Source organism: Atta colombica, unplaced genomic scaffold (assembly GCF_001594045.1).
Source record: "Atta colombica isolate Treedump-2 unplaced genomic scaffold, Acol1.0 scaffold92, whole genome shotgun sequence".
In the NCBI taxonomy this organism is placed as follows: domain Eukaryota; kingdom Metazoa; phylum Arthropoda; class Insecta; order Hymenoptera; family Formicidae; genus Atta; species Atta colombica.
The window spans coordinates 1247806-1264514 of record NW_017259586.1 but is presented as its reverse complement, the minus strand read 5'-3'; the positions used below and the strand labels follow the sequence as shown (position 1 = coordinate 1264514).

Below are 16709 nucleotides of genomic sequence, written 5' to 3'. Positions count from 1 at the left end.
TCGACAGGAAAATATGATCGAAATGAGCGACAGACAATTCATTAGTCTGTCAGTATTTAAATTCATTTTAAATACGTTTGATTATCTGACTGATTTATCTGACGTGTGATTTCATTTTAGTTGTTTAGTAGTTCATTTATAAAAATCATTATAAATAAATACGACTCTTTGTGCTGTCATCGACACATGTCCCGTAATACTCTTTGGTTCTCTCTCTCTCTCTCTCTCTCTCTCTCTCTCTCTCTCTCTCTCTCTCTCGCACGCACGCACGCACACACGCAAACACACACACACACGCACACACGCACGCACGCACGCACGCACGCACGCGCGCGCGCGCACACACACACACACACACACACACACACACACACACATGTTTAGATTAGCTTCTCTAAAATTCACTACGAATAAAGCTCGCCAAAACACATGTTCAATCTATATAGATAAACTATTATTATGAACGAGATTTTCGACCATATTATCGCTATAAAAGTGGCATAGTTTTAGTTCGTCAAAATAAAACAGCGATATTTACGCTACAAAAAAAGCTTCTCTTCTTTTTGTGTATAAGATGTGGCATGTATACAACGGAAAGTTAACTCGGTGAATTATAGATATACAAGCAAATTCGAACTTGAATTTTTACAACGAAAATTTGCTGAAAGGATTTGCTGAAAAATTTCCTTGCAGCCTTCCGATTAAAACAATACTTCTAAATTAAGCTTCGGGATTTCTATTTTTATTCGTTAACTCATTCGAAATAGCCGTTCATATTGCATTTATAGAGTGCAGCAGCTTTTTCCGGATTGATGAATCTACTACGCGAATAACCGAAGACACATCGAGCTTGGAGAAGCGGAGTTTCTAGCTCTAATGATGCTCCAAACATATCACTATATCGTGGGCCGGTTTTACGTAAGACTTTGAGTTTTAGCTAAGAATACGCCGCGCTTTGAACCGCCGGTCAGAGTAAGCGACGAAGTAACAACGTCTATTTTCGTTTGCTATAATGAGAGAATGCTGATAGCGTGGATGTTTCATGGGGACGACCGTTTAACTGGTTCCGACAGTTCAGTCTTTCGACAGGCCGATGATGTTCGTGAGTGTTGCGGATTCAAGGACTGCCTTCCATCAGCTTATAACGCATGTTTTCGTTATTTGATACGTGATGAACGTATATTTTTTTGATCTTTTGATATTTGCATACACGTCACAAAATGTATTATAATCGATAAAGATGCATTTCTTGCATGAATCAATTTAATTTCGCAGACTAGAAAAGCATATGAAAAGAACACCTCTTCTATATGTAGCACAGTAATATGAGGTTTAATAATCGAAAATACTATAATTAAATTTTTTTTTAATTGACGATTAATTACGATAAGACACTATGAATCAGTAAAGAGAATTAAAGTATTGACTGAAAAGTTTGAATGAAAAAATTGCAGGTAATTTTTCGACACCAACTAAAAATAATGTAACATCAATTCGATAATTTTGCACTCAACAATATAAATGTAAATACATGAAATATTAATAAACATTTCAATTTAATATCATAATTATTGCGCTTTAATTATCGCGCTGATTTCTATTAGTCTTTTTGTTTACCTTTATTTTAATTATAAGAAATTCTATTAATTTTATTGTTATTGTAAATATAGCAACGTGGTATAATAGTTACATTGTTAAGTTACATTGTTAACAAAATTATGTAGATATCATGTTACTTTTAGTTGGTCGACTGGATGATAAGCAAGATTTATTCGTTACGAATATATATTTAACGCTTTTTTTGAGATTTACAATTAAAATGTAAATTGAAAAAAAATAACATCGGCAAAAAAATAATCATGCAGCAAAAATTGTAATTAATACATTATATCAATTATAATTCGGTTCAATATTGAGAAAACAGACTTGTCACTGCAAATATTTTCAGAATACTGTTACTGAAATGTAATCGCCAATACCGCACGTTTATAGATGTATTTAAAACAAACGTATTTGCGGCACTAACTTTCGCGATAAAGCGTATGTGGCACCGACATGTTTATCCAGTGTTCAGAATTGCCCGCTGCTTCATCTTTGAAGTATATTGCGACGAAGAGTTCTTCTCAGAAAGCATTCGCCTTTATGACACACTTTTTTGCACTTATCTCCTGATGTCCTAAGCGAACTATTCTCATCTTCTTATTTCACAACGAAAGATTTTGAAGAGTTTGTTCATGTCAATTCGTTATTTATTATGCCTTTCATCATGGAGTAGCCAGCAGACTTATATTTTTGTATAGTTCTTTGCTGATTATTCAAAATGGAATATAATAGAACGTATGTTTTTCGTTATTAGAAGGATATTTTAAATAGCCGTACTTTCACGCACATCCATATGTAAAGATTCTTAAAGATTCTTAAATCCAAAAGATTTGTAAATCCAGAAGATTCTAGCATAAACTGAAATATAAAATAAGTAATAAAAATAAAATATAGAACATAAAAAGATAACAAAATAAAATAGTTTTTAAATGATTTTAAATGATTTTTATTTTTCAATGTAATTATCCTTCAAGATGTAATTTTTTTAATCTTATTAATTTTATTTTTACTATTTCTTCTTTGGCGAAAATAAAAATTAGAGCGTAAGTCGAATGTAAAAAAAGAATAACAGAAATATAAACGAAGCTTCTAGGAGGCGAAATTGAGACAACAAAAAGGCGTTTACGCTTCTTTTATATTCGTATATTTTATATTTCGTTGCCAACTTTCGCTAGAAGTTTCGTTTACACTTCTTTTATTCTCCCTTATATAGTACATTCAATTTATGCTGCGATTTTTATTTTTGCCAGAGTTATATGTTATAATTATATTAGACATTATTTTTTAAACATTATAAAAATCATAATTGATAGAATAAGATAAATATTTAATATCAATTGGTATACCTTTGTGTTATAAAAAATTCCGTTATATATCTTACAATTTAATTTTTTTGCAACTTTAAATAAAATCAAGATAAATTAAACCAAGCAATTTTGTGCGACATGATCCTGACGTTGTCATTAAGAAGCGAAACTGGGACAGTACTTTGGTACTAATATCACGTATGGTGCCATTATTGTCTCGTCATGTTACATCACAGCCTTATGCAGCAAGCTCGCAACGATACTGACGTGGCGTACGCGAGATAACCGGAGGACTTGGCAAATTCGACGAGGCACACGCGATATGAGGGATATCTCACAAGCGCAAAACGCGAGAACGCGGACGAGCACTCGTGTGTACATTAAATGTATTTGAGATTCGAGAAACGGGACGTTGACCCGTCTCTTTCTCCCGTATTCTCATTCGCGTCTCTCAAGTGCTTACATTTGGAACGTAGCATGCCATTGCCGGGAGATATGATAATTCGTTCATTCGATTTGATCAAAGAGGTGCGTCTTTCCAAAAAATAATAAAATAAAATTATGAATGCATTATAACTCCAGCCATAAATTTTTTCACTCCCATGGAAATACACTTTTTAATATGTAATCCCTCATTCTCATCCTTAGAGAAATCTAACAGTGACTTTAATAGTGGCTAATTTAATACTGAAAGACAGTGATTAATTACTTATTTTAAGTCTTAAAAGCATTGTTGTTTAATACTTTTAGTACTCCGAATACGTAATTAGTTACTGTCTTTCTGTAATAAATTGACCATTACGTTTTTATAAGAATCAACGGTCCTTTTATTAAATTAATTAAATTAATTCCTTTTAAATTAATTTATTTAAACGATTAAAAATAGGTTATTCGTATAACAAATAACAACGAAACTTTATAGAAGAATTTTATGTTACGTATAAACTTAACAATAAATAATCTTCAATAAAAATGTACCCTAATATATTAAAAAATTTGATTGTATTATATCTCTGTTACGTGTATTTACGTCTGCAAATGTAAAAATCGATCGATATTATAGAAGAGATAGACAAGAAGATACTAACATCGAAAGATATAAAATACTTGCACAGAGAGTGCAGGACGATGATGAGAAAAGATCGATGCTCATGATGAACAATATTGATCACATTAATGCGAAAGATGAAAATGGGATGACCAAAAAACAAATTTCCCAACAAAATGCTCGCGATGGATTGTCCTCGAAGATGTGCTTGATATCGCATTTGGATATCCGCCAATCGGCTATTTTCGTTCTTGAAGAAAACGTGAGCCTTGTATAATTCTAATAAGAATAATACTTGAGAGCGCAGTCGAAGCGGAGTTACGTATGTGTATTTATAGCTGATCTAAACGCGGTTTGGTTTTCTAAAAGACACTCAATCGATTCGGCAATTTTTATTTTAGTACATTTTTTATTTTACTTTTAAGATTCTAGATAAATGGAATGAGATAAACGTATCGAGAAACTTTAAACTTCTATATGTCGATGTAAAATGTTTTTTTAATGACAACACATTTTTTAAAGATTATTACATAATACATAATATCGTTGACATTGAAGAAACTTCTCGATTTTATTTGTTCTTTCAGGAAAGAATGTAGGAAGTAGTAATATCTCAAACTCGCTAAAAATAATACATTAGAGAAATCGTCCTAAGGCAGAAGCACAAACGATGAAAAATGGCTGAGTTTATTTGGAGTGTGTGTGTGTGTGTGTGTGTGTGTGTGTGTGTGTGTGTGTGTGTGTGTGTGTGTGTGTGTGTGTGTGTGTGTGTGTGTTCACATAATACTATCTTCCGCGTATAAATAAAAAATTAGAAAAGCTGTCTACAAATCAAGAAAAAGATTTCTTCTGTGAAAGCAATTATGATATATCATCGTGTCTATTTATCTACTCAGTCATTTATTTTACAGATATCTTGTTACTTTAAAAGAAAAATAAAACGTTTCACCCTTATCTTAAGAAAATATAAAAAAAAGTATAATTTCCTCCTTCTTTATTATAGCTCCTACCTGTATGTAAACGGCCGGAGTAGAAACTATTTCGAGATATTATATTGTTTTTTTTTCTACTTATTCCTTTTATGGTGAACCAAAGATCAGCACACCATACTTGATGGCTCAAAATATGGCAGCTATACTTTTAGATCGATGATGTTTAAATCGGATAGCACTGTCTCTCCTTCTCTCCTCTTTTCCCTGCATCCCTCTTTCACTCTCAGCTCTTCAAATTCGAAGGTTAAACGCAAAAAAGCGACGACGACATCCACGACAGCCGGGGCCACTGGCTTCCGGCCAGAGTTAGATTTTCGTTGTCTCGCCACCAGGTAGCGACGGCTACGGACTATTTAAGTGAATTTCGCGGTCGTTCGGTGCTTCGTTTTATTCAGCAGCGCAGGCGTTACCCCCTTTTGAATGTTTGTTTGTTTCACTTCCCTTTTGCCGTCGCGCAAACGACTCTCCTGCACGTCATAGAGGGCCCAGTCGAAAGCGGCGCGTCGACGAACGACGATGCGCACCGAGGAGTAGTGGATCGAAAGAGAAAAAGAAAGGGAGAAGAAGAAAGAGAGAGAGAGAACAGTGTGAAAGGTTTATAAACGGGGGTGGTCCACCCCCCCCCCCCGCAGCGCTTCCAAGTGTAAAAGTTGAAGAATTGAAGATAGAAGCACTGGTAAGTCCTCTCGCCGCGCAACCATGGTGTGCAGTTGCATAGTGTTCTTCGTGTGACCACGCGCAGTGACAAATCTTCCGTTTCCGGAATGAAAACCGCGGGAGGATGGAACGTAAGTGTAGTGAGAAGCCAAGAAGGATTAGCCGTGGAATATCGTATTATTATCGTGATCGATTCTGATTAACGTGAATAACTTTCCCGATTTGCCAGCGAAGGGCTGCATTGGAGAATGCAGTTTTATGGTGAAAATTGCAAAATTTCGTGCATCGACATCGCGAGATTCAGAAATTTGTAAACGTAGTAGTGATTGCTCTTCATTTACTGGCGGTGGCTCGACTACTTTTAAATAGCTAGCCAGACGAGAGGTGTCTTTAGAGCGTTACTCCTTGTAGTGATTCTCTATTGATATAGAATTGTATATTAATTGTGGATAGAATGTTTTCTTTTGTAATCACGTAATATTCAAAGATTTAGAAACTGCGTGTTTTTTTTACGAACAGAGTACAGCAACTTTTGAAAACAGAATAATTCTTGTTATTTTATACTTCTAGAAAAAAATATATAAAATTTCACCATAAAAAAAATTAATTTATAAAGGAAAAAATGATTTTATTGAAATCGCGTTTATTTTTATATTTGCTGTTTGTGTGTTTTACATACTTTTTTTTACGAAATTGCGAAATGGAGACACAATTTCTCTTAATTGACTTGAATAATATTAAATGAAGCAAATGCAGAAGTCTAGAGTATTGGTTTTCAAAGCAAGATGTTTTAAATCAACATGTGCGTGTGAAAATATGTGACTTATCGAAATTAAAGGCATTGCAAATTTTTATATTGAACGCAGATACATTTCTCTTTTTATCTTCATATAAAAATTGTCGCTCGAAGTTGCATCACAAAATATTTTATAGAAAATTTTAGTGAATTTTTCATAAATATTGTACCTTGACCATAAATATAAAATATCCTTACTTTATTTTTTATTGCGTTATTTTGAAAAAAACGGAAATAAATGCCAAAGAAGAATTAACAAGGAATGAAATTTATAAAAATAAATATAAAATATAAATATTCAAATTATAAAAATAAATTTTTTTTTTCCATACAACTGTTTTTATTTTATTTTTCATTAATCAAAAAACGTTTACATCAATTTGTAAGGGTGTTTTATAGCCTAAAACTGTACGGTGCATTTGGAAATAATGGAGAGAAGCTGAATTAGAAAATATACGTTATTTAAAGAAACATTATCAAAAAAAGATTATTTACAAGATATTATTAAAATTGATGTTATCTTATAATTAGATAAACAAAAAAATTCTTATCGGTTTCCACGGGTATTGCGTAATAAAAATTACATGAAACGAGTGGCACGAGCCGATTCTGTTACATATGTGTTGTTCACTGCGTGGCAATATAAGTAAGCAGTTGCATAATAAGTGCTTGCAAAGCGAAGTCCGCAGATTAAAAGCGTGTCGTCCCGCAGTAAATAAAATATTTTAATGCTCGCGCTAAAAGTTCGCATATTCATAAAGCGACTCGGTGTGAAACTCTATAAAAATGTCGTAAAACCGCTTAATATTCTCGATCACGCATAAAATCCGTGGCTTTTCGACGAATAGGTACGTAGCAGCGCGTATTACGCGACCTATAATAACTAGAGCCAAGAATTCGTTTTAGTTTTTGTAGGTCACCACCACATCCGCGCGCTCAAGTAAAACAATTTTCGCGAGCTGTGGAAATTATCTCGACCCGCGACGTCGCGGTAATTTGTGCAATCCTGAACTATAATTAAATTGCGCGCTGAGGAAGAGATACTCAAATAAAAAAATTAAATCGGCATTTAATAAGAGATAACACGTGTCCACAACAAGTACACGTGCGTTCAGCTTACGACACGTTAAGCTTATCAAATGTATTAGTAAATGGGCAATTGTAATGTTTTAAGCCTAGCAATTAATGCTTAATGCTAAAACTTTAATGCAACACATAGACAAATATCTGTTTTTTTCTCTCGCATTTGAGAGTTTTCCGAGTAATTTTTGGTCGCTTGTTACGCGCGACGCTATTTATAAAAATTTCAAATTCTGTTATCTTTGGCGATAGGTCCGCGTTTGAAATACGTAATGGATGATTTCATATCGTGTCGTAGGGAATGCGTTAATGCGTGCAGCGTCCGGGTAATAATCGGGTATCGAAATGCGTTTATGCGACCGCATTGCCATATGGTCCATTATAACCACGTCACAATAGCATAACATAGATATATGTCGACATTGCCATTAACATTACAAGAAATGATTTGTCGAGCGATGATTGAGTCAAGTCAATATTGCAGTTAGCTTCTTCATAAGCAATTCATCATAAATCAGTCTTTTCATTTGAGAAACCACAAATTTATTTATTTAGTTAATTTTGAGATAAATTAAAAAATGCAATGCATTAAAGGAGTTTTTAATTAATTTTACGGACATTAATTTTATTAACTGAGCCTGATAATAAAAGATCAATTCTTTAAAAGTATAATAATCGACTTTTGTCTGCTGAATTTTAATATATTCCCGAAGGATTTGTTTTGTTTTAAAAACGAATGCTGATTGAACAAGACCGATCGTTTACAAAGCAAATTATTTAATTATGGCTGAGACAATCGCATGCAATTTTTTACATAAACGAAAGAGGATATCGGTTTCCTTCGAGAGTGAATAATCCAACAAAGCGGATTACCTCATCTCGCGTATCTATGTGAGGCATTCGTCACATATAACGACGACCTCTACTTGTTTGCCAACAAGTACGTTTCTTATCCTTATGGCCCGTCCAACATGTTGCATCTCTCGTCTTCAAATAGATTCCACCAGTCCACTCACTCAAATCGTGACCACAGATCTGCTTCTCCCAGCTGCGCTTTTCGCGCTTTCCGTGCTTAAAATGGATCAAATGAATACTTATATCTCAACAGAGAAACTGGTCCTTGTTATGTAAAGAGGTTTGTAATTTATTTGATTGAAATTTCAGATAATCTTTTATCGTTATTATTCTGGTGTTGAAAGTGTTCTTCAGGCTTGAAAAGATTTTAATTATATTTATATAAATATTACACATATATTTATTTCACGTTTCTTCACGGAGAATTAATTTTATGCTACTATATTATGCAAATTTAAATTTTAGAACTGGATTCATGAATATCTTTACATTTTTTGTCGGTCTGAATAACTCATTATTTCAATAATTTTTGTAATTCAGATTATTCATTTTTCCTCAACATTTTTCATTAAAGCTTAAAGCAACCGTGAATATATTCGAGAAAATTCGTGCATCCTCTGACTTATACAATTAAATAAAAGAATAATCGTATAATCATACTCGGTCTCATACAACCTCGGCAAAGAAAGTAAAAGCAACTGTTAAATAGTTGATTCGGAAACTGTTGAATACTTAGTTTATAAAATAAATTCAAAAGAAGATAAGTTTTTTTTGAGAAAAAATTTGATTTATGACAAATATGTAAAACTGAAACTTGTACATGTTGTAATTAAGATATTTTACGTGTAAAAAAACGTTTTCAAAACATTATCAACCCCTTAATAATCCATTCTTATATATGGGGCGAGAATTGAAAAACCACCCCAAGAACGTCGTAGTCCTTGGCGGGACGCGCGGTGGTGAAAGGGGAGGAAGCGATGCCGAAGATCGGGAGAGCGGCAGCTCTTCGAGCTGATCTCTGCCAAAATAATTAGGAAGCCGTCGTCGAAGACGTGCTAAAAACGTTCGCTCGAGCGCGTGCGATTTGGCCGGCTAGTCGCGTCCCGGGCGCTCGAGCGAGCTGATCGTCCGGACAGTGTCCTCGGCAGAGAACAGTTCGCAGCAGAGTGTCGTGGTGCCGCAATACCGCGACCGGTCGCCGAGTCCGTGTCATATCGCGCGGCGGGTGTCTGCCCTTCGGCTCTCCGAAGCCGATCTGACGTGGATTGCGACTTGTCGAGAAGGGGACAATCAGCGACGAGAGGGTTAGTTTTGTTATCCGCGATTTCTCAATTCTCAACCGCGATATTCGGGCTTTCAATTTGTAAAATAAAAAAAAGCGAAGCTTCCTTTATTCAGTTTGTTGTAACACTCTCTAATAACATTGAGTGCTTTTCATTTAGTGACACAAACGTAATTCTATCTTTCTTTGTCTTTCAAAGACAGAACGATATTTGTCAATTTGTGTCACCAAACGACAAACATTCATGATGTAGTTGATGTAACAGTGATTAGTGAATAATCGAGTGAACTTGTCAAATTGATCGCACTGTAATTGTTCGAAAATACACGCACAAAAAGAACAATTTTGCTGAAGTACAGAGTTAGGTACAGATCTGAAAATAATTTTGTTGGACCATCAAAATAATTTTCAGATTTGTATCTAGCTAAATTTTTAGGTACTTTAGCAAAATATTGTTTCCATGTAACTTAAATTTGTGAAAAATCGGAGATCATTAGATTTTTGCTGTTCACGTTCTGTCACAACATAGATGCGGTTTAAAGGAATTTAGTGAATGCTTAAAGTCTCAAATCTGTACTTAATTACATTGAAGAGTAATTTAATTAAAATAATAAAAACAACATTAATCTGGGTTAATGAGAGTCAGCGCGAGAGAAAGTGCACAATAAATTTTAACAAGTAAATTTGTACTTTTATTTGTGCTGATTTTCTTTATTTAAAGTCTTGAGAAATCATTGAACGTTTAGATTTTCTTTGGAATCTTCTTCAGCAATATTAATTCTTAGATTTCGCGAGTGGACAAGATGATTTAATTAACTTTTAGTGCACTTAATGATTTTCGAATCCTTTATTACATACATTGTTTGTGTCCTGAATTATTTTAATCTATTGTATATATAAACAAAAATTATTATTAATTCATGCATATATTTTAACATCTTTAGAAGAATTTAAAGTGATGTATTTAAAAAGAAAGGAAATCGTAGAGACATTTAGATACTTACTTTTGTACTTAAAAGAAACAAATGTGCGAGACATGAATGAAACCCAATCATATTAATAAAGAGTTAAAAACACTTGCGTCTTTAATTAAAAGACCCTAAAAAATTAATTCTATCTGTGGCAAAAAGCAAAAAAATTTACAGGGTTTCCAACGGTTGAGGGTGAGTTTCTCGTCTCGATTACATTGCTTCGGATTTGTGCTATCTTAGAATGTGAATGAGAATCCTGTGGGAAATCCGTATGTGACGTTAATTAACCGCTTCAGCATTTTAGCGGAATTGTTTTGCTCTGACAGTGTTTTCCAGCTTTCAGTATGAGAAGTTGACATGCGATGATTACGAGGCGTATCGTGAGAATCAGATACAACGTGTTTAATTAATCATTCACACTTTGGCGGGCTCTTTGTTCTTGAGTGTATCGTGACTTTGCGAGAAGATGCAAGTGATCAATATATAATAAATAGCTACGCAGAATCTTATGGGAACAATATATACGTGGCCTATATTTTACATTGACATAACAAACAGCTTCGATATTTAAGAGACATGGGAATCATGTAAATTTGACACGCGTAATTAAATATTTTTTTTATTGTTAATTTTTATTGTTAATTTCAATTGGCAGAAATATATTCAATCGTACACAGAAAAAACGGTTTTGCTAAATATCTAAAAATTTAACTAGTTACAGATCTGAAAATAATTTTGTAGGCACCTCAAGCGTAATGAGCAATGCTGCAAAAAGTTTTGATAATCTGGCAATCGATTTGAACATCCTATATAATTATTTTTGTGGTTTAAACAAAATTGTTTTCAGCTCTATATCTAGCTAAATTTTTAGATACTTCAGGAAAGCTGTTTTTCCGTGTAGGAAGATAGCGTGAGAACAATTGGCTGCTCGTTAACAATTTTAACATGCGTGTCATTGTTATCTTGGTGGCATAAACTTAATGCAAAATTATAGATTATGAAAAATAGGTATACTGCGATGTTTTAAGCTTCAAGCTTTGGTAAAAGGGACTAAAAAGAAAACTATCAGAAAAATTGTCAGAAAGATTTATCGCATATCAAAATTCGATAGACATACATTATAAATTTAGGTTGTAAATTCTTCTATATAACGAGCGAACATCCCTGAGAGTTTTTGTGTCCAGAGTTCAAAGACAAAAATCCAAGGGATAATATAAAATACACCTAAACAATGTTTAAAATATCCGGTAGCTTTTAGACGCATTTCAGACATCTCTTGGAATCACGCCAGCGAGATCTTTGGACGCTCTTCGTTCCGACCGTGCCGTCTCGAATTTGCGAGTTAATAAGGGAAGTTAACGTTCAATAATTATGGAGCGATGAAGAGTCGGATAGAATCAGTCGCGAGAATTACAGGCGGGTGCATTTAGCCGTTCTCTAACGTGTGTTAAATATAAATATAAATATGTTTCGCGGCAGGCATAAATATTCATAAAATGAAAAGGAATTTCGCGGAATGTAGTGAAAACAACCTTGAAAATAAAAGCTCACCGAGGAAGGGGAAGTTCATTTTATTTTAATTGATGAATTTCTAATTGTAGAAAGATAGTGAGACGCGAAAAGAACAGTTTTGCTAAAAATTTAGAAAGATACAGATTTGAAAATAAGTTTGTTGGATTATGAAAATAATTATTTAGGACGCGCTAAAATTGATTGTTAGAATGTCAAAATTTTTTGCAATATTGCTCCTCATGCTTTAAATTTTTACATAATTATTTTGATAGTCTAATAAAATTATTTTCAGATCTGTAGTTATTTAAATTTTTAGATAGTTCAGTTAAAATATCATTTCCTCTGTATGGATAATCCTCTTTATGTACGGATTCTGAAGCGCTTGTTAACAATTTTAACGAGCGTTACCTTTAAATATGTTATCCCGTATAGAAAGAACAATTTGTTGAAATGTGTAAAAATTTAATTGGATATCGATCAGAAAATAATTTTGCTGGACCATCAAAATAATTAAGTAGAAATTTCAAACATGAGAAGAAATGTTGCAAAAAGTTTCGACGTACATTCTGATGAAAAATAGTTTGAGCTACATAATTATTATGATTATTCAAGAAAATTATTTTCTAATTTTTGATATTTCAATAAAATCGTCCTTTGCAAATTTCCATGGAAAATTAATGGAGAACTATCGGAGATTATGGGAAAACAAAATAGAGTCAAAGATCATGTGTGCTTAAGTTTGCAATTAATTCGAAAAATTATTTATGATCGTATTCTCGATTTTCGACAAGATCTGACTATTTTAATCGACACTTTTGAACTTGACTCAGATTTTAGAATTGCGTTGCGTGTTTAAGCAAGAAAAGAAATTTGAAAGGATTATCACAAATTTTTTATCCTAAAATTCTTAATAACTTTTGCTTAATTTTTAGATAAAATTTCATGATTTTCCTTGATGATTTTAACAATACTTTGATATTTTTTGTGTTTCTAATTTGAAAACTGTCAAATATTCTGTCGAAAGAGCAACTTAACATAATCATGTAAATCATTATTAATTTATTGCTGATTACTATTAATTATATTGTTGACGTTGCTTGCATTTAATTTTTAAGTTGGTAGTATTTTAAAACTGACAAGAGTCTATTCATATTAAACTTCTTTAAAGCAAAACAATTTCCATTAATTTTGCAGAAAATTTTTCAAAATTTCCTGATCTTTTTCTAATTTCTCTGACTATTTACAATTTCATTGATATTTCTCTAATTTCCAATTTTGTGGCAACCATAAAAATTCAATTGAAGGGAATATAATAAATTCGAAGGGCTCATTCATACATTTCTTTTCTTGTTACGCAGGAGCTGTAATAGGAGTTGTAAGTCTTAAGTCGTAAGAAATTGACCAATCACAATCAAATGAGAGGCGAAACAATCGACTGTGACTGGTCGATTTCTTACGATTGAAAATTTATGACTGCTATTGTAGACCTTGTATTATCATCTTGTACTTCTGACGCAATTCATCATTCCAGCGAACGTTGCTTGCCTCCGGACTTGTTTATGCCACGCAGATATAAATAATAACTTCATCGTGTGTCACGTTGGTATTAATAATGCGTTCGCTTGGGATTGTATTAACATTTCGTTTCTCGATGAAATGAGATATTCAAACCATTCCTCTCATTATGAAGTAAAAAACCAGCTGGATCACACTATACGTAAGAAATTCGAAATAGATTAAAAAAAAAAAAGAAAAAAAAAAGAAACTAATGAAAAAATGAATTTTCAGAAACTTCAGGTCCATTCGCGTTGTTTGCACTTTTTGCACTCAGATTCTTCATTTTCTCCCTTTTCAATGTCGAATACATATTTATCTTATTTTAAGTGCAAAAATTTTTGAGGATTTCAAATTACGCGAATAAATCTTTTATCGTGACTCTTACAGAAATCCAATTTAATACTGACAAATTTAATGCTGAATTTTAATTATTTCGAGTATTAAAAGCATTGTCGTTTAATGCTTTTAATAATACTCAATAATTAATTACTGCTTTCCAATACTAAATTTCTATAAGGGAAAGCAACGATTTTTACGAAGGATCGTGCTTCGCGAAACGGCATTTTAGCGAAGTTAAGAATGTATTGCACACATTTATTTAACAGAATAGAATCAATTTTCCTATATATTGTATTAGAAAGTAATACAAAAAGTTTTGCTCGTAATTTAGAACTATGATAAAAAATTATTTCAAAAGAAGATGTTTTTCAAAAAAATTAAGATAAAATAAGAAAACATTATTTAAACTATAAAATGATATTATTAAATATAAGTATTGATCTCATTGAACTATTTCATATAACCCTTAAATATATTATTCTCTTAAATATAACTTTATTAAATTGTTTCATATGACATTTTTTTATGTAGAAAGTGCAAATTTTCAATTTTAAGATGTTATGTTATTCATAGTCTATTCTTGTTTTGAAACATACTTGAGTAGTCTCTTAAGATATTAGTATGACTCTTATGACATCTTAAGACTGTAATTAAGACAATTTTAAATATAAAAATTGATTATGAATACCTATTCTGATGGAAAAAATTTGTCTGAAGAGTAAAAATTTGTCTGAAAGATATAAAAAATGACAAATTCTAACAAATTCAGACATTAATGAAATTTGACGGACAGTATCTTATTTTATCTATAACTATCCGAATTTGTATATTTTAACAATTTTCGGAAATATTTAGGATAATTTCGGACAAATTTGGACAAATTTTTCCATCAGGGTAGTCATTTTTTCAAATTCAATACGTCAGGCGATCGATTGTGTATTTTAAAATGAGACAAAAATGACAAAAATGAGCAAATTCACCAGACATTGATCAATGAAATTACGAATATTCTAAATTTGCTCACTTTTACAATTTTCACCTTGTTTGAAGGTTTATATTCGACCCCTTGATACGTCCTTAACAATTCATTAGGGCAAGATTGTCGTCGGTCAACAATCGTACAGTCGGCGGCCCATCGCTCGTCGACATCGTAGTTACGTAATGGGAAACACACCGCGGACGGTCCCGTCACCGGACGGACGTCTTAAAATACGCGCCAAGGAAATAGCCTAGCAGAAGCCTGAAAATAGCCACGCACGCGTCACGCGTCGCTCAGCCAATGGCGTCGCTCCACATGCTCGCTTTTCGCGAGACGCGCCGCGACGCGTGTCGCCGTTAGTCGTCACAGATGGGCGTCGTGACGCCGTTTGTCGAGATGTCGCGCTCGCGAGCGTATTCATCACGATGCCGGACGTTCCGGAAATGATCGCGAGTTCATCTCGACGACCATTTGATCGTCAACGATCGACCGCCGTAGACTCGCGCGGGAAACGCAATCCGTCGCGGCGCACGACGGCGCGCCTGTCGCTGACGGAGCGCGCCGCTAGGCGGCACTGACGCTCGCGCGATGATTCGCCTGATTCGCAGTGTCAGTCTCGCGGAAGCGGAGGTCAGGTTGGCAAGTTGTTCGTCACATTGTCCGGGGAAAATGACGTGCGTCCCGTGCATCCACGCCTCGTGATAACTCGCGCGTGCAGCGATTCGCAAGTAGAAACGGCAGCAGCAGCAAGTAGCCAGCCGTAGTAGCAGTCAGTAGCAGCAACGGCACGTTCCTTTAATATCTCGTCTCGTCACACATTTTTCCTCCTTTTCCTCCCTTGGTTGCTTGCGCGCGCGCGAGACAGTGACACGAGTCGCGCGTTTTACTCCGAGTGGAACGTGAAGTTCGTCGCAAAGTTTCGTTGTGGATAAGCGTCGCCACCGCCGCCGTCGTTGTTGCGCGGCTAACCTAAATATTCGGCGGCCGTAACAGAATTTTTTTTCTCTCCCATTTTTTCTATCCTCGTCTCTCCCTTCATCGTTCTTCTCTTTCTCTCTCTATCCCCTCCCGCCGCCTGGTTTCTCTCTTTCTCTCTCTCTCTCTCTCTCTCTCTCTCTCTCTCTCTCTCTCTCTCGCTTTCCGTTGACACGTCGTCATCAACGGGCAAATCGTGCCCGTCGCACGTCAACGCGAGTCACGAACCTCAGCGAGGATATACCGTATAGTTCGAGTGCGAGTGCATGTCGCGCGGACACGTCGCGCTCCGAGCAGTGAGTCGAAATCGCGGTGGAGTGCGCGCCGCGTTTCCTCCGTCGTCTTCGTCGCCGTCGTCGCCGTCGGCCCGTCACGCGGACCTACCATCGCGTTTCGTAATTTCGCAAGGTGGAACACCGTGGGACAGTGCGCTGCGTCTCGACGACACCTTCGGTAGTTGAAGTTCATTTTACTTCTCTTTTCTCTTTCTCTCTTTTTTTCTCTCTCGCTCTCGCTTTTTCCGCGTTCGTTTCTATAATTTGTAACTTACGTGGTACTCTTGGATGAATTTACGTGGCGAGTTCCCAGCGGATTCTCCAATCATAAAGTGTCACATTTTTAGTAAGTTTTTTGTTAGGACACGTCATAGATTGGCTTCTATAAGCTTCTTTTTCCTTCAGAAAATTTCCTTTCAACTTAATGTAATGTGACTGCAAGTATATTCTAGAAAAAAATATCGCGGAATATTCAGAAATTT

At 34.6% G+C, this 16709-nt stretch overlaps 1 protein-coding gene across 4 annotated transcripts in view; it reads left to right on the top strand.

The window, feature by feature from the left end:
• The first annotated feature begins 5330 nt into the window (after nucleotides 1-5330).
• Nucleotides 5331-16709, top strand: part of LOC108693568 (calcium-transporting ATPase sarcoplasmic/endoplasmic reticulum type) — a 56967-nt gene continuing 45588 nt past the window's right edge. The window contains exon 1 of one of the 4 annotated variants that reach the window (XM_018202579.1): nucleotides 5331-5625. The gene's annotated coding sequence lies outside the window, so the exon portion shown is untranslated. The other 3 variants (XM_018202582.1, XM_018202580.1, XM_018202581.1) reach the window with 3 other exon arrangements.